The sequence below is a fragment of the Hippopotamus amphibius genome, chromosome 11 (genome assembly GCF_030028045.1).
Source record: "Hippopotamus amphibius kiboko isolate mHipAmp2 chromosome 11, mHipAmp2.hap2, whole genome shotgun sequence".
Lineage (NCBI taxonomy): Eukaryota > Metazoa > Chordata > Mammalia > Artiodactyla > Hippopotamidae > Hippopotamus > Hippopotamus amphibius.
This window is the reverse complement of record NC_080196.1, coordinates 16,405,848-16,429,968: the sequence shown is the minus strand read 5'-3', so window position 1 is coordinate 16,429,968 and position 24,121 is coordinate 16,405,848. Positions and strand designations below refer to the sequence as shown.

General features: G+C 40.7%; 1 pseudogene; it reads right to left on the bottom strand.

The window, feature by feature from the left end:
* Positions 1–7,395: 7,395 nt before the first annotated feature.
* Positions 7,396–19,939, bottom strand: LOC130830805 (60S ribosomal protein L5-like; annotated as a pseudogene).
* Positions 19,940–24,121: the final 4,182 nt, after the last annotated feature.

The window sequence follows — 24,121 nt, the reverse complement described above, 5'->3', positions numbered from 1 at the left end:
TCTATATTTTCTGTCCCTTTAGTCTTTTTAAAAGCTCCCCACTCCAAAGGATTTTGATGATCTTAAAGATTTAGAAAGGAAATGGTATTAGAAAATTTCTAAAACTCTCTGTTTTAGAATGAAAGAATTAAAAGAAAATCATTTGCTCTGGGGGGTGTCTTACTCATCATTTCATCAGCATTTTTGGAGATGGCTGTGAGGCAAAAAGATTCACTGATGAAGCGACACAAAGGAAAATACATACAAAGAAGAGCTCATTCTTACCAAGGAAGAAACAGACCCAGCCACGCTAGCTCATATGCAAGTGTTATTCTGTAACCTGTTTTAATTATCTAAATGGTACTCTTATATGAAGAAGAAGAAGAAAAAAAAGGTCTTTACAGGGAAGAATGGCCATCACTGAGGTTTCTTTTACCCACTTTGTTGCACACAATTCTATTAACCAGTGCTAGAATAAGATTCATCTAAAAACCTAATATGATGAAACAAAACAACAAAATTACAAATTTACTATTCCTCCAGAATGCTTGGTAGAGAATTTAAATTAACACCAAATTGTGATAAATTGGTAACAGCAATGTTTACTGTTTCATACAATATATTTAACAGTAAACATATTCTGAATATAATTTTTTTTATTAATTAATTAATTTATTTTATTGGTTGTGTTGGGTCTTCCTTGCTGTGCGCGGGCTTTCTTTTTAGTTGCGGTGAGTGGGGGCTACTCTTTGTTGTGGTGCGTGGGCTCCTCATTGCTGTGGCCTCTCCTGTTGTGGAGCACAGGCTCCAGGCGCATGGACCTCAGTAGTTGCAGCACATGGGCTCAACAGTTGTGGCTCACGGGCTCCAAAGCGCAGGCTCAATAGTTGTGGCGCACGGGCCTAGCTGCTCCGTGGCACGTGGGATCTTCCCAGAGCAGGGATCGAACCCGTGTCCCCTGCACTGGCAAGCGGATTCTCAACCACTGCGCCACCTAGGAAGCCCCCTGAATATAATTTTTAAATTTTTTATTTTTTATTGAGGTAACATTGGCTTATAACATTATGTAAGTTTCATGTGTACATTATATGTCTACTTCTACATACACTACAGTGTGCTTACCACCCAGAAATTAGAAACTAGAAATTTCCATCCATCATCATACAGCTGATTCCCTTTACCCATTTCACCTTTCCCCTGAATATAATTTTTTTTGATACATCAAAGAAGTCATATCTTTATTTCTCACTGGGCAATTCTTTTAGGTGCAAATGTACCCACAGAATTGGCATGAAGTGACTGAGCAGAAGTGTCTGTATTCTCTCTGCCCTTTCCATCACCACAGCAAGCAAGAGGACACAGCTGACAGAGAGGGCAGGTGTGTCCTCATATTCATGCATATGTATGTCAGGCACTGTGCTAGGCAATGGATTTACAGCTGTGAGTGTAAGTTATGGTCCTTGCCTTTCTAGTACTTACATTCTAACTGCAGAGACAGAGAACCATGGCGTTCCAACTGAGAGTGGAAGAAAGCAAAGCCACTGACTTAGTCTGCCCAGGCTGCTATCCCAGAATACCACAGGCTGGGGAGGCTTAAACAACATTTATCTCTCACAGTCCTGCAGGCTGCAGTCCAAGATTAAGGCTTCGGCAAAACTGATGTCTGGTGGAGCCCTCTTCCTGGTTTGCAAACAGCAGTCTTCCCCTTGTATGCTCACATGGCTGAAAGAACAAGCTCTAGTCTCTTCCTATAAGGACATTAACCCAGCATGGGGGGCAGGTGGGAAGAAGGGACTCCATCCTCACGACCTTATCTAAGCATAATTACGTCCCAACTCACCTTCTAATACCATCCATTGGGGGTTAGGTTTCAAAACATAAATTTTGGAGGGACAAAGTCCTTAGCAGCCATCTAGATGTGCGCTCTCCAACAAGATAGCCACTAGCCACATGTAGCTACTGAGCCCTTGAAGGTAGGCTTATCCAAATTGAGATGTCCTGTAGTGTAAATTATACACCAGATTTCAAAGATTTAGTAAGGGAAAAAAAAGCTATGGCAAATACCTCATGAATAATTTCTTATGTTGTTACCTATTAAAATGGTAACATTTTGGATATATTGGGTTAAATAAAAAAGATCACAACTTATTTTGCTAGTTTCTTTTTACTTTTTAACTTTTCTATTAGAAAACTTAGAATTACTTCGGATGTTCACACTTAATGTCTTGCATCATATTTCTGTAGGACAGCAGTGGTCTAGCCCCTTGGTTCTCAAATGGAGGTGATTTTAGCCTTTAAGGGACATTTGGCAATGTCTGGAGACATTTTTTGTTCGTCACAACTGGAAGGAGTACATGCCACTGACATCTAGCTGTTAGAGGCCCCAGGAAGCTGCTAAACATTTTACAATGCACAGGACAGTCTTCCCCCTCATAACAAAGAATTACCCACCCCAAATGTCAACAGTACCAAGGTTGAGAAACTCTGATCAAGAGAATGCAATTAATAAAGTATAAAAAAAAAGCTTATAGTGAACAAGTGAAAAGTCTACAAATCTATATCTATATAATGGACTACATATGAGATAGTAATCTGTAACCAATAAACTGCCATTTGCAAGATAAAGGGCCTAAGGCCTGAAGCATCCTATGCACGTAGCATGCGACAGAAGAGCAGATCAGCTCAGGTCATTTCTTCAGACACCTGGTTGTCACATATCACCAGCACGTTCACGAGTAAGAACTGGTCCTCTCAGAACCCTGAATAGATGGTTTGAAGTTTAAGGCATATACTTATGGGTCTGAGTATCCACAACAAATACTCACGACAGAACTCCTTAGGTCTTATGTGAAAGAACTTACTGCTTATAATTCTGACTAGTTGGAACCTTCCATAACAAAGATTTTAGAGTTCAGAATAAGCAATGGGTGGTAAATTGTTCATCTTGGAGAAGTTTACTTCTGCCCGAATGTGCCGTGTGTTTTAGAGAAGTTAAGAAACTTGGTTGAAATCAGTGCTAACCCTGTAACATTCTGGAAGTTGCTTTTCTTTTGAAGGTGTGCCTGATTTCAGCTGGTTTACTTGCCATGTGATTTTTTTCTTACTCCCAGGCAATAAAGAGTTCTGATTATTTTAGCTTTCTGGTTGTTTGGATTTTAGCATGGAAGTGTAACCGTACTTGGATGTGATGCACAACATATTTGAAGTTGTAGGATCAAAGGGTTTTGGGACTTCGGCTAAATATTTGGAACCCTTACTTCTGTATCTGTTTCCATCCTGATGCAAGAGAGCCCAGTGGTTATCACTGAAGTTCTTCACACATAACAGCAGGAAAATAAGTTTCCTTCCTTTGTCCCCAGAGATGAAAACCTACTCCCTTCTTCCCCGCTCCAGTGTCCCATCTGAAAACTCTGCTTCTTTGATTCTCCAGTTCCCCAGGCCCTGTTCACCTTAACCGTTCCTTCTCAAAGCACAACTGTTGCTTTGAGATTTAAATAAATAAAGTTTTCTCATTCATGCAGTAGCATTTTTACATGCAGGCCACCTCGGATTATTTCTTAAACATGCAGAAAGTGGCGTGCCCTTATAGTCACAGTCTTCAAAATTTAGGCAAAATTAAGGCTCTACTTGAAAGCAAAAACAAACTGGTTAGTGATCGGGTGAAAGAAAATTATCTTGTTATAGAAACCACTTGAGGAAGACCAGGATTGGTCTGCAAATACTGTGCCGCACCATTAAACCGCAGGGGGAGGAAAAAAGGAAACCACATTACTTTACATAACTTTCAAACCTCATGTAACCTCCCAGGCCCTCCCCCTCAGCCAGATTCATCCTCTGCCTCTAAAGCACAATAATTTTCCAGAGTAAAACACGTCTGGGAAAATTTCCTATACTTTGGATAAAAATACATATCACTCGTTTATATTCTAGGTGATGTAGGACTATGTTGAACAGTAGGGAGAATCGCAGATTGAGTTGGCATACGTCACAACTACTCCATTTCTCCTTCTGAGTACTTGGCAGAATCGCATGTTCCCACCCTTTTGAATTTAGACACAGCCATGCGGAAATGGCTAAGAAAAATACGAGCAGAAGTGATGAGTGTCACTTCCGGTCAGCTTTGAGAGGAAGTGCTCATGGCAGCATCTATCAGCTTGGATCTTGAGTGAATTAGATAACCAAAATCCTTCTGAAGACCTAACTTTGAAGATGTAGCCTGTGATGTTAAGTCCCAGAGATCTGGGGTTTTTCATTACTACAGCATCTCTCTCTCCTGACTAATAAACACATCGCTTAGTATTTAGTATCTTATTTTTACCCTCTGTGTCTTTTCAAAATATCACTTACTTTCTCCCAACATAACAGAGGAAAGAGAATTTTATAAACAGACTTAAAAAGAATAATTACAAAGAAAAAAAGTACATTTAAAGCACAGAGAGTATAGTGTCAGGGAAGAAGAGGGTGATTGTCTGACAATAGCCGTTGTTCTGCCGTCGTGTGTGTTTTGTTTTCATGGTGCCACTTCGCTGTGTTGAGCATGGTGATTTGCTCCACTTTTCCCCCGTGCCAATTCAACAATGCTACCACAGAATGATTTTTAGTGACCGATTTTTCCATGCCCTGCTTTTGGTTGCAGCCAGTTTTCCATTATGTTTTGCTGTTTATGGTCCTTATTTGACTCTGTTAGGATGGAGACTACCAACTTGAAGAACACCTGCAGTGTCTGAGGCTCGGCATCTAACTTTTCCATGTGCTTTTTTTCAATTCTCCCACTGTGTACTAACCACAAGTATGCAAGCCAGAAGACTGAATACTAATCAAAAGGGAAAACTGGGTTGGTTGTGGCTTAAGGTCTTAGTAGGAAATTCCTCCAGCTGCCGGGGCATGTGTTGAACACATGACTACTGCTGGCAATGGCCGATGCTCTACACCAGCTGACTACCAATAACTTGGAAGTTTAGTTATTTTTCTTTTTTATTTCCACTTAATTTGCAGTTTTATCAAAATGAAACATGTACTTAATTTTAAAAAATCAAACAATTCTACACAGCCTGCAATGAAAACCTCTATCTGTCCCAACCCCTGATTTACACTCCTCAGATATCCATTTTAAAATCCATTCACAGGGATTTCCCTGGTGGCGCAGTAGTTAAGAATCTGCCTGTCTGTGCTGGGGACATGGGTTTGAGCCCTGGTCTGGGAAGATCCCACATGCCTCAGAGCAATTAAGCCTGTGTGCCACAACTACTGAGCCCACGCACCTAGAGCCCGTGCTCTGCAACAAGAGAAGCCACTGCAATGAGAAGCCTGTGCACTGCAATGAAGAGTAGCCCCTACTCTCCGAAACTACAGAAAGTCCACATGCAACGAAGACCCAATGCAGCCAATAAATAAAAATTAATTGATTAATTAATTTTAAAAAATCCATTCACAGTTTTTGTCCCCATGTTTCTAAATAATCTGCTTCTCTTGTGTTCCTTGGTTCTTTAGATTTAGATAGATGTATTGATTTCCCATTATAGAACACAAGAACTTCGCTTTACTGCATTAACATCCTCCTGTAGACACACATGCATACATATGTGTGTCTACATACATACACACTACACACACATATGCATAATATCAGTTCGGTTTTGCTGTGTAACAAGTCATCCCAAAACATACTGGCTTAAACCAGCCATTTATGTACTCTCAATTCTGTGGGTCAGCCATTTGAACTGGACTGGGCTGGGCAACCTTAGTCCTGGCTGAGCTCATGGTCAGCTGGGGTAGCTGGAGGCTGACTGGCCAGAGTGGCCTCAGCTAGGGTGGCTCTTCCACTCTCCATGTTGTCTTCCATCTTCTAGCAGGCAAGACCAGGCTTGCTCATACAGAGGATGGGCAGGGTTCCGAGGGTCCAAGTGGAAGCACGTGATGCTTCTTGAGGCCCAGGCTCAAAACTGGCTTTCTGGTACTCCCATTGCATTCCCTCACAAGGCCAGCTGGATTTAAGTAGAAGAGGAATAGACCCTACCTCTAGATGGGAGATGCTGTAAAGTCGCGTCGTGAAGGATACAGGGAGAAGAGAACTGTGGCCATTTTTGCAATCTACTACACACAGGTAGTATATGCACACATCTGCACTTTCCTTTGCCACCATTCTCTTTATGTAAACAAATCATATATCAACAATCAGAAATGATGGACATTTACTTATAACTAGATCTCATAGTGAACTAGGATTGCGTTTTCTTTCTCACATGAGGAATTTTGCTCTGATCCTTAGAGTAAATAATTGTCTTGTTTTGAGCTGGCTGCTAAAGTTTTTCTACGTACTTCAGCTCCAAACTCTGCAGTAAGTATACATTTCCTAAGAACTGCAGATGAATGATCAGTTTCTCCCTCCACCCCCTTGGAGTCTTCCCTCTGGAGCCCTCCATCCTTCTATTCCATCTGGACTGGGTCTTCTTTGTTGCATAGCAATCACTCGGAGGTTCTCTTGGCTACTTTCTTCTGTGGAACGCCCTGTTTCTTGTCTACTAGTATCTACTTTCTAAGTTTTCTCCTCATTTTGGAGGTTATTCTCTAGTAGATTTCTGGAAAATAGTGCATAGGCAGCACTTTTTAAGACTTTGAATGTTTGAAATGCTACCCCACTTGCAGACTTATTTAACAGTGTGGATGGAAATTCTAAGGTGGAAATTACCTTCTTCAGAATTGTTAAGTCACTGCGTTTCTACTTCCATTATTATTAAGACCTCTGAGACCTTCTGATGCCTGATCCTTTGTCCATAATTGGGTTTTTAAAAAAAATTTATTTATTATTTTTTTTGAGGTATGCCAAGTTCAATCATCTGTATTTATACACATATCCTCGTATTCCCTCCCTCCCTCAACTCCCCCCCCCCCCCGCCCCGTCGTCCCAGTCCTCTAAGGCATCATCCATCCTCGAGTTGAACTCCCTTTGTTATACAGCAACTTCCCACTGGCTATCTATTTTATGGTTGGTAGTATATATATGTCTATGCTACTCTCTCACTTCGTCTCAGCTTCCCCTTCACCCCCCGCCCCCCCCCCCCCCCATAATTGGATTTTCTTCTCTAGAATTTTTTAGAATCATCTCTATTACCGGGCTTCTGGAAAAAAAAAAAAAGACAATGATATGTCTCAGTGGGGGTCCTTTTTCATTCATGTTATAGACACACTGACTCAATCTAATCACTTCTCTATTGTGGGACTTCCATTGGGTATCCTCGATGGATTTTTTTTTTTCTCTTTTCTCTTATTTTAAAAACTGTTTTCATTTGTTTTATTTTTATGCAAGTTTTTGTTGGCGGTGGTGGTGGTGCTGGTAGTGGTAGTGGTTTTTAGCTGCTTTGTCAATACATTTATTGACTTTATCTGAAAAATCTTCATAGAAGATTGTGGTTTGGTTTATCTTTCAGTGGTCCACTCCTGAGCTCTGAGGCAGCTTGCCGTCTTATGAGATACTCGATGTTTCTTCTGAGCAAGAAACATTTTGGAACTGTTCCACCGCTTTTTTTATTTCTTTCTTAAGCTTCTTCTGATAGACTAGACTCTCTCATATAGTAGCGCAGTTTTCGTGTACGTCTCCTCCATCACGTCTGGAGTTAGGTTGTTCTTTATGTATTGAGAGAATTGTTTCTTGCTAGAATCTTGATCCTCTTCCACAAGGTAACTCATATCCTCTGCAACACTCTGACCCATGATGTGCTTCCGAGGTACTTCTGCACTGAATTCCATGCTTTCTGAATCGTAATCAGGGAACCATCTGTTACTGTGAGGGACTGATAACCCTCCATCCAAAACTCCCCACAGGGCCCCCCAAACTTTATTTCCAGTGGTATAATTCTAGCAAGGTTTGCATTCAAATAGCAGGTGAAAGCACAAGGTTGATCATCAATGCTTTCCTCACTGTATTTATATCCTGTCCATGCCAAACCAACCAAGAAGCCTGCAGGCCAGCAGTAGGCCAGGACAATATGCCACAGTGTATCTGTCAGGCCAACTGTCACACTATGCTTTGGAAGTTCACGAGCCTTATCTGCGCAGACTGTCATATCCCCTTCTACTCAGGCATAAGAGATTTGACAAGTGATATCTCTGTTGGTTACAGGGACGATCACCCTTTATTTGGGTGTGTTGTATTTAACTTTTGTCCTGGGTTACCAAGTGTTTCTGAGCATAGAAATCAACTTTACCCTCTTGTTTACTTCTAAATTTCACTTGGTATCTCTTAAAGTAAGACCTATTTCTTTTTGTTTTTTTTATAAACCATTTATTAAATGCTTAAAGTACAGACTGCTAGTTGCCCCCTCCCAGTATCTATTCACCACTTCTATTTTGGCTGTCTAGCTAGGGACTACATTTCTCAATCTTGCTAGCAGCTAGATAATATGTTCAATGTCTAGGTCATTACAGTAAGACCTATTCTTGATATCTTTAACAGAGATCCATGTTGACAGCTTGCCATTGACTTCTCTTTAGGAGTTTTAAAAACATCATTTCTCTACCATTCTATTTAGTACTTATTTATTCTATTTTATTTTTAAATTCTAAGAATGCTTTTGGTCTTATGAATGTTCCTTTCTAAGAGCACTCTGTTCTTGTTTCATGGATGCAATATCTTCTCTTGTTTCTCTGAGAGTTTTGTTTGTTTTTTACATTTTCTTCTGCTCCTTGAATGGTCCCTTCCCTCTGTGGTGTTTATTAATTTTGGACTTTGCCTTTTATGTTAGATATCTCCTTCAAATATCTGTTACTCTTTGGCTGTCCATTTGCAAGAGAAGTCCCAAAAAGTTAATCGCAGAAGTCCTCAGAAGTTCCAGTCTGAGGAAGGAAAGTGTATGGGTGGGATGTGCAACAGATGAGATTCACGATAGGGTAATCAGGTATTTTGTTGGGTTCCCCCAACAGTCTGTATCTGCCCTGGTTTTCTATTGCAGCAGTAACAAATTACCACGACCTTGGCATCTAAAGCAACACAAATTTACTATCTTATAGTTCTGGAGGTCAGACGTCTGATACAGTCTCACTGGGCTAAAATTAGGTTGTTGGCAGGGCTGCATTCCTTTCTGCAGCCTCCAGGGAAGAGCCCATTTCCTTCCCTTTTCCAAGTTCTAGAAGCCACTCGTATTCCTTGACCTTTGGCCCTCTTCCTCCATCTTCAAAACCAGTCCCCGTGGGTCAAGTCTTTTTCATATCACATCACTCTGACCTCTTCTGCTTCTCTCTTCCACTTCTGAAGTCCCTGGTGATGACCTTGGCCCACCTGGATAACCCAGGACATTCTCCCCATTGTGGTCGGCCGATTAGCAACCTTCATTCCACCTGCCACCTTAATTCCCCTTTGCCATGTAATCTCGCATAGTCAGAGGTTTCAGGGACTAGGATGTGGACATCACTCTTACCACAGTTACCCCAGTATCTGTAGATACTTTCTCTTGGGCTGATCAGTTTACCCAAAGAGGAGGGCGCCTTTATCCTGCCAGTGCACGTGCAGCCTGGCTGTCAGCATTCTGGAAGCAAGGGTGCAATGGTGCTGGTGGTGCCACTAGTTGGTCTGCAGATGCCCCTCTTAGCCTCCCTGGTTTCTACTTGTCATGAGTGCCCTCAGCTGTGGCCAGTGTTCGCTCATCCAGAATGTTCTCACGCAACCTCTTTTGAAAATAAACCTTCAGTCTTGTACTGGGTTGGGAAGGGATAGTGGCTGGCAGTGCAGGATACCGTAGGGAATCTAGGTCCAGCTATTCCTTAAACGGATTTTTAATCATTCCTCCTGGTGTCTGTCTTGGCCACACCCTTTTGGAGGCAGCTAGTACCTCTACTGCTGAGACTCTCCAGGCCTCTGTGGCTCCGTCAAATCTGCTTTTTGGCTTTGCTTCTTCCAGGCTCTTGCCATTCAGCTTTCTCCTGCCAGTAAGTCGGTTACTGCCCATCCACCTGCTCTCTGGCTTTCAAAATAATGCTGTTTCCTCTTCTGTTCCCATGGTCCTTACGGATGTGTGCCTTTTCATTCTCTGTCATCTTAGTCGGGCTTTGAGTATTATCATTTTTTTTTTAAATCTGCCATGTTTAGCTAGAAGTTCCTATGGTTTGTTTTTTGGGAGCACTAAGTAATTGTGAAACCAAATATATTCTTTTTTTTTTTAAGCTCTTTATTGGAATATAATTGCTTTATACTGTTGTGCCAGTTTCTGCTGTAGAACAAAGTGAATCAGCTGTATTTACACATATATCCCCACATCCCCTCCCTCCCGTGGCTCCTTCCCACCCTCCCTATCCCACTCCTCTAAGGCATCACCCACCCTCGAGTTGATCTCCCTGTGTTAAGCAGCAGCTTCTCACTAGCCATCTGTTTTACAGTTAGTAGTGTATATATGTCAATGCTACTCTCTCACTTCGTCCCAGCTTCCCCTTCACCCCCCACCCTGTGTTCTGCGTGACAATCAGTTTCTATTAGTTTTCTGAGCACCAGTGACAAGAGTTCAGAAAATTTTGTATTCCCTGTGAAGGAAAAAAAGAAGTGAAGGGGGCAATTACCAAGTGGCCATCTCAAAATAGTAATGTCAAGACAGCCTTCTTTGCCTGGGCCAGGATAGGTGCTCAGTAGGGCATTTGTGTGAATTACATGATGCCTAAAATGTACTCCAAGAATTGGGTGGGTCCAACCTTTAATCCCAATATCTCTAAGCACAGGCTCAAGCATACTGAGTTGTTGCTGAATAAATACTGATGAGTTCATTAGTTGTTTTTCTTGAGTTGAAGCTAGAAAAGCAAGCTCCTTCTCATTCTAAATGTCTGAAATGAGAAGTGAAAAGTAGCATACCCTAATTAATTTCAGGGAAGGCAAAATATTGAATTCCCTGGAATGCATCAAACAGAATTTTGATATTTTATATACTAGTGATACTGTCGGTAGCAAACCATGTGTAGAAGATGTGGATTTTATCACCTCCTAGTTATGTTATATTACTATGCCATGCTCTCTCCTCCTTCCCCAAAAGCATGCTATTTTACCTTTTCCTGAGAACTTCTGTCTGAGGATTGAAAGTTTGGCCAACTACTAATTGGACAATGCAGGGCGAATGGGATGTAAACATCACCCAGTTAGAGGCAGAGTGGTGGCTACAATCTCAGTCTTTTCTCTTAGCACTACGGCTCTTTTCACAAGTATTTGCTGCCCCTTTTGGGTGCCTGCAGTTTGTTCCATGTAAATATCAGTAAGAGGTATTGGGAGCTAGCAGTGGGTTCCCAGGGGCCTCCGGGCATCTAGCAGATTGCTCAGACCAAGAGCCAACACAGCTACTGGGCAGGCTCCGAATGAGGACACTGGGTGCTCTCAGAAGCCCTCTTCTAGCCCTGGGCTAACGTCTCCACTGTCTTGGGCTTTCTTTGTTGACACCTAAGAGCAGCAGCTGCATCCAGCAATACCATGACACAGAAACTGGTTGTGTTAGCAAGGCCTACTTCTGCTCTGAAATGCTCCTAATTAGCTGTTAACACATGACATCTTCACACACACACCTCTGTGCAGAGAACAGTCAGTTCAACCCATGCATAGAAAGCTGATGACAAAGGTGAGAAAGAATGAATGGCTATGATACATTTTGTTCTTTCAGAGTAAAAGAAAAATATTTGATGAATGGTATATTGTAGTACTTTGTTGTCCCAAATTTATGATTCCAAACATGAGGCCTCATCTGGAATGCTGGGTGGCTGAGAAAACACAAGGAGAAGAAAAGACTTTTCTTTTTAATCTGCTCTGCAAAGATATAAAAGCAATTGAAGAGATACTTATTAAAACTTCAAGGAGCTCTGTGACCTTGGGCGCAATCTTTCTTCTCTTAGGACCTTAATGTTTCTCATTTACAAATGAAGGGATTGGGTTCTTTATATATTGAACTAAGAGGTTTCTTTCAATGTTAAAAACCTGAGATTCTAAGATAGGCTACTTTCCTGAAGCAGTGGGGAAGAAAGCCTTTGAAAAAGCACAACTCCCATTACATGAGGATTTGTTATATCCAGCTCAGATTTAGCACCTTTATATACAGACAGGTGTTAGAAAATTGCAATGAGTAAGAAATATGCTGAAAGATTTAGTAGAAAGAAACAGCATATTTTTTAAAAATAGCAATATGGTTGTTTGAAGAGCTCTGTGCATTGGGAAATTGTCATCTAGTACCAAAGAAAATGTCTGTCATATTTATGTTTTCATTTCATGATCTCAAGCATAAATTTGTAACTGCAACTAGTCCACCTGTCAAATCTTGGGACCCGGAGATTTCTAACTCCACAGGGAAGACAGGAGAGTGTCGCCGTGCACTGCACCTCTTAGCCCCACACAAAGTGTTTTATCACATATTATCTCACGCAGGACTCTTTTCTTACAGTCAGAAAGACACAACTTGAAAGAACTTTTTTGCAGACATTTTGAAAGCTAAACTTCTCTTTGTGGGTGGTAGATGAAAGGTCAGTGTTTGATTACCCATGGCCTTATGGCTAAGATGAATATTTCACTCTGCTTCAACCCAGTTTCCAAGGGCACAACCAATTTTCCCGATGGAGAGTGGATTAAATTTGCAGATAAAACAGTGCTGAGGCAAGAGACCTGGCCTAGGAGCCTCAAGGGAGGAGAGTTCAGAGCCTAACTAACGAGTTGGGTGGTCTAGGGAGAGTCACTTTCCTTTCTGCAGCTCAGTTTCTCTACTGTATGTAACGCCCATGTCACTGCATTCGCAACAAGAATCTTCTCGGGTAGTTTGCTTTGTGGAATGATGCCAGCTTGGAATTTTTATGCTCTCTTCTTTCAGATTCCTGGGAATGGCTTAAATAAGGAGAGGTATTATCACTCCAAAGTGACTTTAATACGTCAATTACATAAACTAAAGTTAGTTCCATGGTTGAGAAATACCATGCCACCAAAGTCTACATCTCACATGTTTTGAGCCCAGCTTCTGCAAGCCTGAAATGCCAGCACTCATTATATTTCAGCTTCCTTAACACGTTGTGGGCTTCCTCTTGTTCACACTTCCATTCTCTGGTTCCTTCTTGCCCTTCCAGAATCTTCTAACTGCATTATGGGCACATGCTCTCTCTTACTATGGAGAAGGGAACATGCCCTTTAGCATACAATTTTGATCTTCCTCTCCCGTGTAATGATTTTTAAAATTATTATTATCCAGACAGAGCACCAACGTGGGTCTTGTTTGAGGGCTGTTGGTAATTCTCCAGGTCTTGCTCTTTCTTATGACTATATTCAGTTAGGATTAGGTTTGGCCATGAATAATGGAACCCTAAATAATGAAGACCTGCACAAGACAAATGTCTTACTTCTCTTTCATGTAAAAGAAGGCTGGGGGCAGGTACCTAGACATGCATCAGCAGAAAATCATCACAGATGCAGGCTCTATCTTGCTATACTGCCAGTTTTAGCATAGGGATCACACCTCGTAGTCTAAGATGGTCCCTCAAGCTTCATCCATTATTTTGACATCCCTCTGTGCTAGAAGGAGAAAAGGCTTAAAGGGGAGCACTTTCTTACTTTAAAAATCACTTCCATAAGTTATATGTGACATTCTACTTATATCTCACTAGCCAGAACTTAGTCACGTGGCCACAACTAGCTGCAGGGGAGGCTGGAACACTGTAGTCTCCCTTCCAGGCAGCCATGGACACAGCTAAATGAGACGGTTATGGGGATGAGCACTAGGGTCTGGCCCAGATCAGATATCCTGAAGAATTCTTTCTCTCTCAAATTGTCATGAGTTGTTCCTCTGGAAAGGCTACAAGGTTAAATTAGGAAGTACTGTCCAGGGAAGGACAAAGGGGAGATAAGATGGATAAAAGATAACCTCAAGATGCACTAGACTATTTCAATAATGTCTTATCACATCCTTGCAGAGTGTGTTAACCTATCAGAGTAATGCAAGGGGTGTGGTGGTTATGGGTTAACTAGAAAAGTTTCCATGGATAAATTTTATCCAAAATCAAAAAGATGGGAAAGATACAATTTGGCAGGATGAAGAGGTGGCTGTTTCAAGAAAGCGTACGGTTGCTCTTTGGCAAAACCATAAAGTAAAGGACGTTCTTTTCACTTCCCCTCTATTCCCACCTCTACATACTTTCTTCCCTTTCAACACTATTCCCTTCCCATGAGCATGCAATGGTGTGTACACACGTGAGCACACACACATACACACACATATACACACATGCCCATACACAAAGGTACACACTAATATTTTACTGAACCATAATTTAAGAGGAAAAAACCAAGTCTGCTAATCAGCTCATCTATTAACGACTTAACTTTCTACCATCCCAGGAATATTGTGCAAATCAAATTAAAATTAAAGTTCCCGGGAGTGAGTGTTGCTTCAATTCCAGGCAACAAATGCCTTAGAGACTATTTCTTACAGATGCTATGAGGATGAAAAATATATATATTTCTACCCTCAAAGAGGTTATACTCTGGTAGAGAGTCATGCTCATTCCTTCCAAGAAAAACATGCAGTATGGTCTTTTATTCGAAATGTTATGAGGGCACTGGGAGAGCAGAGTTTAATCCCAGCTTGAGAAGAGGAGGATGAGAAATGGGTAATGCTCTGTAGGTAGAATTAGACCTGGTTGAAAGGAGGACATGTCAGGTGGAAGGACCAGCCTGAGAAGAGGATGGAGGCGGATGACAATGAGTAGCCTATATGAGGGAAGGAAAGGGACCAGGGAGGGCATCAGGAGTCTTGCAGCTGAAAATGCCATTTGAGATCTTATCATGAAGGGACTGGGAACTTTAACAACAAAAGAAATGGGCAATACATGAAAGTTAGAGAGAAAGTACCCTGATCAAAGCTCTTCCATAAGAAATGTCATCTAGAGGCAGCACATAGACTGAAGGGTGAAAAGGAGCAATCTAGGCAGAGCAACTTGGAGTCCAGCTTAAGTCCAGACAAGAAGTAACAGAGACCTGAATAAAGTTAATGGGAACTGAGAAGACAATGTATCTCTAACGGTGAAATTTCACATGAAAATCAGGTGGGATAAATGGGGGAGGGAGCCCTTCTAGGCACTTCTCAGGTAACGCCATGTGAGTTTCCACATTTCCCAATGGTATGTGTGACACCTGAGCCCAAGTGCAGAGAGGCAGAGGGAGGAGAGGGTGGTGGGGGGTGGGGATGGGGGTGGAGGAGAGAGGGTGGAGGCAGGAGAACTTTAATAAATCAAAAAGTAAGAGGAGAAAACAGAATCACAGACTTTCAGATGTGACTGGGCCCTACCGCAAGTTTCACATTTTTTACAGGTGAAGAAACAGATTTGGGGACATAGTGGTAGCCCAAGACATGTGGGACTTGCCCTCCCTGGTGTCTTAGCAGTAGAAAGAGATATTATCTATATATATGAAAACACCGCATGGAAAGTCGTAAGACAAATGACAAACTGGGGGAAATAGCTGCAACATATATCACAGGTAAATGGTTAATATCACTAATAAAAAGCACCTAGATAACAGGAAGGAAAAGATTAAGTGCCCAACAGAAAATGGGCAAAAGACATGAACAGTCAGTTCATACACACACAAACTACAAATGGGGACCTCCCTGGTGGCACAATGGTTAAGACTCTGTGCTCCTAGTGCGAGCCGGGGGGTGGGGGTGGGGGAGCGGGGGCAGGGTCAATCCCTGGTCCAGGAACTAGATCCCACATGAATGCCACAACTAAGAGTTCACATGCTGCAACTAAGAGTTCCCATGCCACAACTAAGGAGCCCACGTATCACATCTAAGAAGCCTGCGAGCTGCATCTAAGGAGCCCGTGAGCCACAACTAAGGAGGCCACCTGCCATAACTAAGACCCAGTGCAACCAAATAAATAAATAAAAATTAAAAAAAAAAAACTACAAATGGCCCTCAAGCACATGAAAAGATACGCAACCTTACTCAAAATAAGAAAGATGCACATTGAAATTGCCCTGAGTGCTGTTTCTTACCTCCCCATCAAAAGTCGGACAACACGACGGGTGAAGCTGTGGAGAAACACACACTCATGTTTTGCTGGTGAAGGTGGGAGATGGTACAACCCACAGGAAAGGTAATGTGGCGATTGCTATCAAAATTACTGATGCACTTATCCTTTGACTCAGCAATCCTATTTATGGGTATTTACACAGAACTTGCACATGTGGAAAAGACAGAGACAGGCACACCTGGTTATTAACTGCAGCATTATTTGTAATAGGAAAAGACTGAAAACATCTCAACGGCCAGCATAAAGAACTCGTTCCGGAAACAGTGCAAGAGTTTCACAGTAGAATTCTATGCAGCCCTAAAAAGGAGAAAGATTCTTTATGTGTTGATATAGAATAAGCTCCAGAGTACATTGTTAGGGAAGAAAAAGTTATGGTGTAGAACATATAGAAAGTATGTTATCTTTTGTGTCAAAAAGGGGACAAACAAGATATATATTTGTATTTGTCCTTGCAAAAAAGAAATACCGGAAAGATAAATAAGAAACTAATAAAACAAACGTTTGTCTCTAAAAGGAGAGGTTGTAGGAAAAATGAGAACAGAAATCAAAGCTAGATAGCTCAGTAAATATCATTTTATTTCATTTTTTTTTTTGCCAAGTAAACATGTTTACAATAGGAAAAACAGATATAAAAGTTGAGAAATGGCAATTGTGACAAACATGTAATTGAGCCATTCACAGTATTATCACAGCCGGGAAAGACCTGACCTAATCATAAAGGTCAGGGAAGCCTTCCTGAAGGAAGTGGCTCTTGAGATCTGAAGAATGAAGAAACGTTAATGGGTTCAGAAAGCAGAGAACATTATAATCAGATAGGGAAACCTGTGCAAAGGCCCTGCAACGGGAAGGGGAAAAGTGTTTATGAAGGACTGAAAGCCAGCTGTGAAATGAGGCTGAACCAATAACGGCAGGCTAGACCATGTGGGGCTTGTGGGCCATGCTGAGAAATGTTTTTTTATCCTAAGAGCAATGAGATGCTATTGAAAGGTTTTAAGCAGGTGGACAGAAGGAGGTCCAGGGGAGTTTTTGCATTCTTCAGGGGAATATTCACAGAAGATTACAGAGGAAAAAGGTGTGATCACTACACTCGTTCTTAGAAAGAATCGTTGGTCCTTCTCATCCCCCCAGTTCACCTGTAAAATCGCATGTGATGCTTGCTAACGACAGTCTGTATTTCAATTATGATCCATCAGTTGCTATTTGCTTAAAAACATTACACAAATTGCACAAAGGATAAAGTTGTTATAGTCTAATTTTACATTGGAACTTATCTTCGTTTCTAGGCAACATCATTGCACTGGATAATGATGGCTCTGACCCTCAGAATCTTTCACAATCTGGTAAGAGAAATGAACGAGGGAACCAATTTCTGTGTCTTCAGGCCAGTATCTCAGCCTATTAGATCCAGCCTGGGAATAAAACCCATTTTTAATGCATCATTTGATAAGAACACTTAACCTCAGTATGTGTTGTAATTAGATAATTAGAACTTCACTAGAACCTCTTAAGACTAGGAATACATTTGAAATTCACCTAGAATGAAAATTGCATTATCTAAGACCAATCCAAGGTATTTTTCCTTCCAACTCTACCTTGCCTCTCCCCCATCCCAAAGCTTTTGCAGTCTAAGAAGTGTGAAAAGGTAAGAAGTTTATAGGTAGTGCATATCACAGAAGGCTAATGGGTTCAGTTGAAAATTGCTTTATAGTTCTTTGAAAAGGAAAAAAAAAAACACTAAATTTTGAAAATGAGTTTCAGAGGCTGAGTATGAAGACGGAATGTGAGTCATGCACGCAGAGAGAAAAAACTGCTCTTGCAAGAACCCACTCAAAAAATGTTAATATATGCGGAAGAAAATTGTGTTCCTTAATCTCTGAAGAAACACTTATCACTAAGAACCCTTTAATTCTTTTCCTGTGCTTGATTTATTAGCTTATGAAATTATGTTAATAACCTTCATGTTAATGGTTTGGGGGCTCAAATGACCTGATTTTAATAATGAAGTAATTTATGCAATAAATGCAATCAGCATCTATGAATCTCACTTAACACAACGGTATTGGTGATTAGCCAATGCTAAAACCAGTGACTGTCAGTGTGGGGCAATGCATGTGCTTCTGCAGAGAAAACAGATCTCGCTGATGGGTGATGGGCACAGAGGTGGGGGCTCCTCAAGGCACGTGATGTAAGCTGCAGCTCTTAGCTGCAAAAGCTTTGATAGAGAGGTTGAGCTTGAATCCCAACTTAATTTACGAACTGTAAAATGAGGCTGGTACTTCACTAACTGTACAATAAATCTGCATAGGAGGTGTATCCATGACAAGGAATATTTGTATGTTTGTTGGAGTGGAGTAATTTGCTGGAAGGAAACTGGGGAGCCCAGAAAAGAGCAGATGAAGGAACAGCTAACAGCTTCCTGGGAGAGAGCAGAGGGGCCATGGAGGAAGGCCTCCCCGGAGGTGGAGGGGACACCTAGGAGGTATGGAGGTTCCCAGTCCTGACATCAGAAAGTCCACGTCTTAGAATAACCTGGGTGCTAGTGTTCCTCAACTTTGCCTTTTGAGATTATTAGGGTGACTTATCCTTTTTCCTTTGCTTTTTTTTTGTTTTTTGACTTTTTTCCAGTCCCTATAGATCTAAAGCATAGAAACAACTAATTTACACCCCTATACACTCATCCAAGTGCAAAGACACACTTTAACCATGCGAGATAGATGAGTTTTTCTCCTTTCTTTCTTCAGCGATTCCCCAGGAAACAACTTTCCATTTCTTTCTCTTATCTTATGATTTAAATATTCCTCTTAAAAATTCTATCTCCCTCCCAAGTAAAATCTACTAAACCATTATCTGATCTCCTAGAGATAAAGACAGTTGTGGTGATGGCCTCCTCCCATTGACTCTGCAAAACCCCAGCCAGGGGTGAGGAGGGCAGGCCGTTGTGTATGCCTGTGTTTCCAGCAGAGTCCGGATACCACAGTGAGAACCTTCCAGCACCCCTGATCTTCACCCCGAACACTGACATCCGGCATGGTATTTTTTTTTAATGTTCAAAAACACTGTCGGGATACTTGATAGAATGTTATACCTCCCCCTAAGAAAGTTTTACATCAAATGTGCTTTTGACACAATGTTAAGTCAAAACAAAAAGCAAAATATTAAATTAGCTGAACTCTGAACTGTGATGTCACAAAGACAGCATTAGCTTGGAAATCAGACTTCCTGGGTTCCTAACTTGGCTTCCACTCTCACTAATTGTGGACCTGGTCAAGGCGCTTAACTCTTTTAAGAGAGACATACTTATTTCTATCTTTCTAGATTTTAAGAATGGGCATTAATTTTATGACAAAATCATAAACTGTATAATTTTGGAAAATATATACAGACTACACCTTGTAGGAAGATAAATCTTCAGTAGAATTTTAATTCTTCATGTCAGTGGTAAATTGGCATTATATTGACTATATTGAAAATGAGGGTTATCCAAACCCTTGTGTCTCATATGATATTGAACCCAAACTCCACTCTTTTTTTGGCTCTGCGTAAAGTTGATCATAATTTTACCATTCCAGAAAGCATGAAGTAAAATGCCTTTGAGAGGCTTCATGTGCAATCTGCAGTCGGAGCTGCTATACATAATTCCATAATTTAGAAAATTACAAGTGATAATAATACCTTGCTCACTGCAGCACCAAAGTCCTCAAACCTCTACTCACAGGTGGTCAAGCCCAGCACCATGCAGGCGTTGAATGATTATTCAACACCACCACTGCATTAATCCTCGCCATTGAAAAGTAACCACAAGTGTTGTCCCATTTCACAAATAAAAACTGCTGAGAGACTTTGTACCTGCTTTCTCCGTGTCTTCAAGCACAAAATCTGGAATCTTCGTCCACTGTAATAACTGCCGTACGGTCATGCCTTCATCCATCAGCATTCTCGTCAAATATGGGCTTAACCTATGACATCACAAATAAATTAATTAATAAAATTACAAGGATACCTTCACTTTGCAAAAGAGATAACTCTTGAAGTTATTCAAGCCATCTCTCTGCATGCAAAATTTTGAGGAATTTTTTTTTCTATAGCCAGAAAACATTGTAAAAAGAAAGAAACCATACTTTTTTCCTAATATCAATGTAGAAAATGGAGATTAAGCCTTCCTTTGACTCTAAGGAATGGCATCCAAGATGTATAGTTTTGATGGAATTCCATCCTATTGAGTTCTGATGTAATTCCTTGGCTTTTAATATTATTTCTAAACTCTTACCACTATTACTTTAGGTGTCTTTCCCCTCACTTGTTTGAGCTTTCAAACTCACAAAGACACTTCCTTGCACTTCAGTGCAAACACTGTACCTTGCAAAGCAGGAAGAAAAAAGGGACAGGTGGAGGAGTGGATGGGTCAGAAGTGGGGCTCCTCTCTCCCACTCTGCTTCCAATCTCTTCTCTGTTTCGCCCTATAGGTACTCGCCACATGTCGAGGAACATTGGCCAGATTATAGCCACTTCAACCATCTTGAGAGACTACTTAAAATTATCCTTTGGGTGGAAAAAAACAAATGCTCTTTCCAACCCTGTGGTATTGAGATAGCTACCAAACCTGATCCTATTCAGGCCAGGAGGGTAACACAAAGTTCCTCTGAACACGTGTTTCTCTTGCTTTCTCCGCATCTTACTGTACTCTTTTCAGCAGTGCAAAAACTCTGACTTGTTTTGTATTTAAACTGACTTAAAATGAATGGGTAACAAAAAAAAGAGACATCCTCTTGCTAACAAAACTATTTCTGGGATACATGAATATATTTTTACACCCATGGCCAGAAATAGATTACTTTTAAAATCCCAGTGTCTTTAAATAACTCAGAACCACAGTATTGTGGTTGAAAAAGTGGATTCTGAGCCAGAATAACTTGGATACGAATCCTGCCTCTTTTGTAATAGCTGTGTGACCTGGGGCAATGGTCTAACTCTGCAGCTGGCTCTCCTCATCTTAAAAATGGGGATACTAATCATACCTACCACTTTTATTTATTTTTTTTGCTTTTCCTGGCTGTGCCGCAAGGCATGTGGGATCTTAGTTCCCCATCCAGGAATCAAACCCGTGCCCCCTGCATTGCAAGCACAGGGTCTTAGCCACTGGACCACCAGGGAAGTTCCATACCTACCACTTTTGATCGTAGTGCAGACCAACTGAATTCATACATATATAGCACTTAGAACTATGTCTGGCATAGAGTAGGTATTCAACAACTATTACCTATTACTCGTGTAATAATTACGCACCACATCCAGTCCCATTAATAAAAAGGCCATTCACCCACTGTGATTCTTCTTGGACTCTCCAAGTAGGATCAAGAACAAAGAAAATGTTTTGCCTCTAATATCCTCTCTAAAATACTTTTCTCTTTACTATTCAACAATTCTTTTGATTCAGCACTATCTTGAAAAGATACTTATCAAGATAATAGTTCAAGGGAATATGTGACTTAAATATGATAATCAGAGTTAGCCAGATAAGCATTTGACTCATAATGTTTAGTAGTCTTTTTCTTTTTTTTTAGCTCTTTATTGGAGATGTTTAGTACTCTTAACAACTTTGGTTTAAGCCCTACATAATCGAAAACAATCAAAGCAGTAGCTCTGTCAGCTTCTCCACAGAAACAAAAGTCATCAGAGGCCAAAGGAAGTTAAGATATTTGTCTTTTCCCTGTAAGAATTTCTCATCTCACATATAAAATACAGATTGCTGTCACTGCATCAAGCTTTAGCGAAATTAAGATATGTCTTGTGGAAGGCATTAAAAATTATTCGCCCAAAGCAGCTTTGCAATGTTCTATGTGTGTATGTGGGGGGGGACAGTCATTGTTTCTCCTAATTCTACCCCATCAAGATTATCCTCCAATCTGACATTTCTTAATCTGAGTTTATTTTCCAGGTCATTAATTTGATTTCTCAATGTTTTGCAGCCTTTAAATTTCTCAGTTAAAACAGCATCATCAACATCAATCATCATTTTCACTTCTTCCTTTTTTTTTTTTCCTTTTCTCCCGCCATCTTGGTTTGTTTGCTTTGTTTAAACTTTTTCCACCACTATTTTGGAATCCTTTTTCCATCACTATTTTTAACCTTTCTTTGCATCAACCCAAGCTAATTCAACTTAATAAATCAATTTTGAGTCTCTAAAGGGAGACAAATGGAAGAGTGGGCAGGCCTATATCCTGGATTGTGGAAACCAGAAGAATAGCAACATGGAAGCATATGTTTCTCTCTGCAGTATTTTTTCCTGAAAAACAACAAACCTGGCTACCAACCAGATAACATTACAAATGGAAAGCAGAAAATCTTCTAAGTGCATCATACCATCAACAGATAGCTGCCCACTCACCCAAATTCTCTTTTAGCTGAACCATGGGGATGCTTCTCTCATCATTGACCATGCTCTGGTCTGGTTATAAATAGAGAGGGCTTTCCTTTACATCTATGTTAGATGTAAAGATATAAAGATAAGCAGATCTCCCAGAATACTGAAACCTCTACATAAACTAGGATTTAAATTCTGCAGAAAGAAAAATAAGAGGAGTGAAATTCCAGTGACTCATTATCTGAAACTTAAATTAGTTCAAGTGAATGTACTTAAGTACTAATATTGCAACTTAATAGTTCTACTGTTCAGAGTCACAAATTGAGGGCATATGTGTACATTTGTTTAATATGTTTCAGTATGTGTAAAACTTTGGCCACCTGGCCAAGGTCAGCCTTACTGGGATTTTCTTTGGGACACTCTCAACTCTGAAATTGTCCACAACTCTCCATTATTCTTATTGTCTGGGGTCAGGGCAGCCCTGAGTATCTGACACTCACCTAGAGGTTTGTTGACTGCTTCTCGAAGACCATTCCAAAGCATTTCCATGGCTCCAAAGCAGAATTGCTGCTTTCCTCTGCTATACACCCTGATGTCTGATCACCATTCTTCAGCCATTCAATAGAACCCTTCATAAGCATTGCTGTCATGTGTTTAGGCATTTTGAGCTTGAGTTGATGAGGTACACATGAAGCATCTGGGTAGAGAAAGAAAGGTGAATTAAGTTACAAAGTGTCTTTGCATGGTTTTTGTTTGTATGTTTGTTTAACATATAGTGCATTAAAAAAAAAACAAAACCCACAATTCTTTAGGTGGTTAGGTTTCCAAGCCTGACTCTAAAAATTTATTTAAATGTTAGGATAGTTGAATTGGAGTATGAAAATCATTTCCCATTGTTTCTTTAGGAAAAACAATGAAATAATCCTAACAGAGATATTGGAAGCAGGGTGAGAACTCTGCTGTTGCTACAGTTCTAGTCTTCAGAAGTGAATTTCCTTTAAGTTTCTTTCCTCCTTTTTCCCTCAGGGAAAAATGAATTTTCTCTTCCCTTGTCCATTTTTCCTTCTTTTTCAGGAAATGCAAGTGGATTTCTTTTTCCCTTTTATGCCTCTCCAAACAATAACAGGACCCTCAGGGGGCCCTGCCTGGCAGCCAGGACAGTGAATCCAATGGTGGACAGTGACAATGAGGGTCAAGAGAGAATCTTCCTACAGCCCTTTTTGTCCCGTGTCAGCTGTGCAGTCCTTGGGGACCACAGGTAATAAAGAATAGCCGTGGCAAAACTACGGAGGCAACAAAAGGACAGTGGTTATCAGGGGTTTGGAGAGAGGAGGATGAACAGACAGAGCACAGAGGATTTTCAGAGCAGTAAAAATACTCTGTATGATACTATAATGGTGGATACATGTCATTATACTTTTGTTCAAACTCATAGCATGTACAACACCAAGAGTGAACCCTAATGTAAATGATGGGCCCTGGGTGATTATGATGTATACCAATGTAGGTTCATCAATTGTAACAACGGCATCAATCTGGCAGGGAATGTTGATAATGTGGGAGGTTACACATGTGTGGGGACAGGAAGTATATGGGAAATCTCTGTACCTCCATGTCAATTTTGCTATGAACCTTAAATTGCTTTAAAAAAACCCAACACTGAAGTCTTAGTGTTTTAAAAGAGGAAAAAAAGGAGGGAAAAGAAATACAGTAGAGCAATCCTGGAAAAAAAAAAAAGCCACCAACAATAATTTA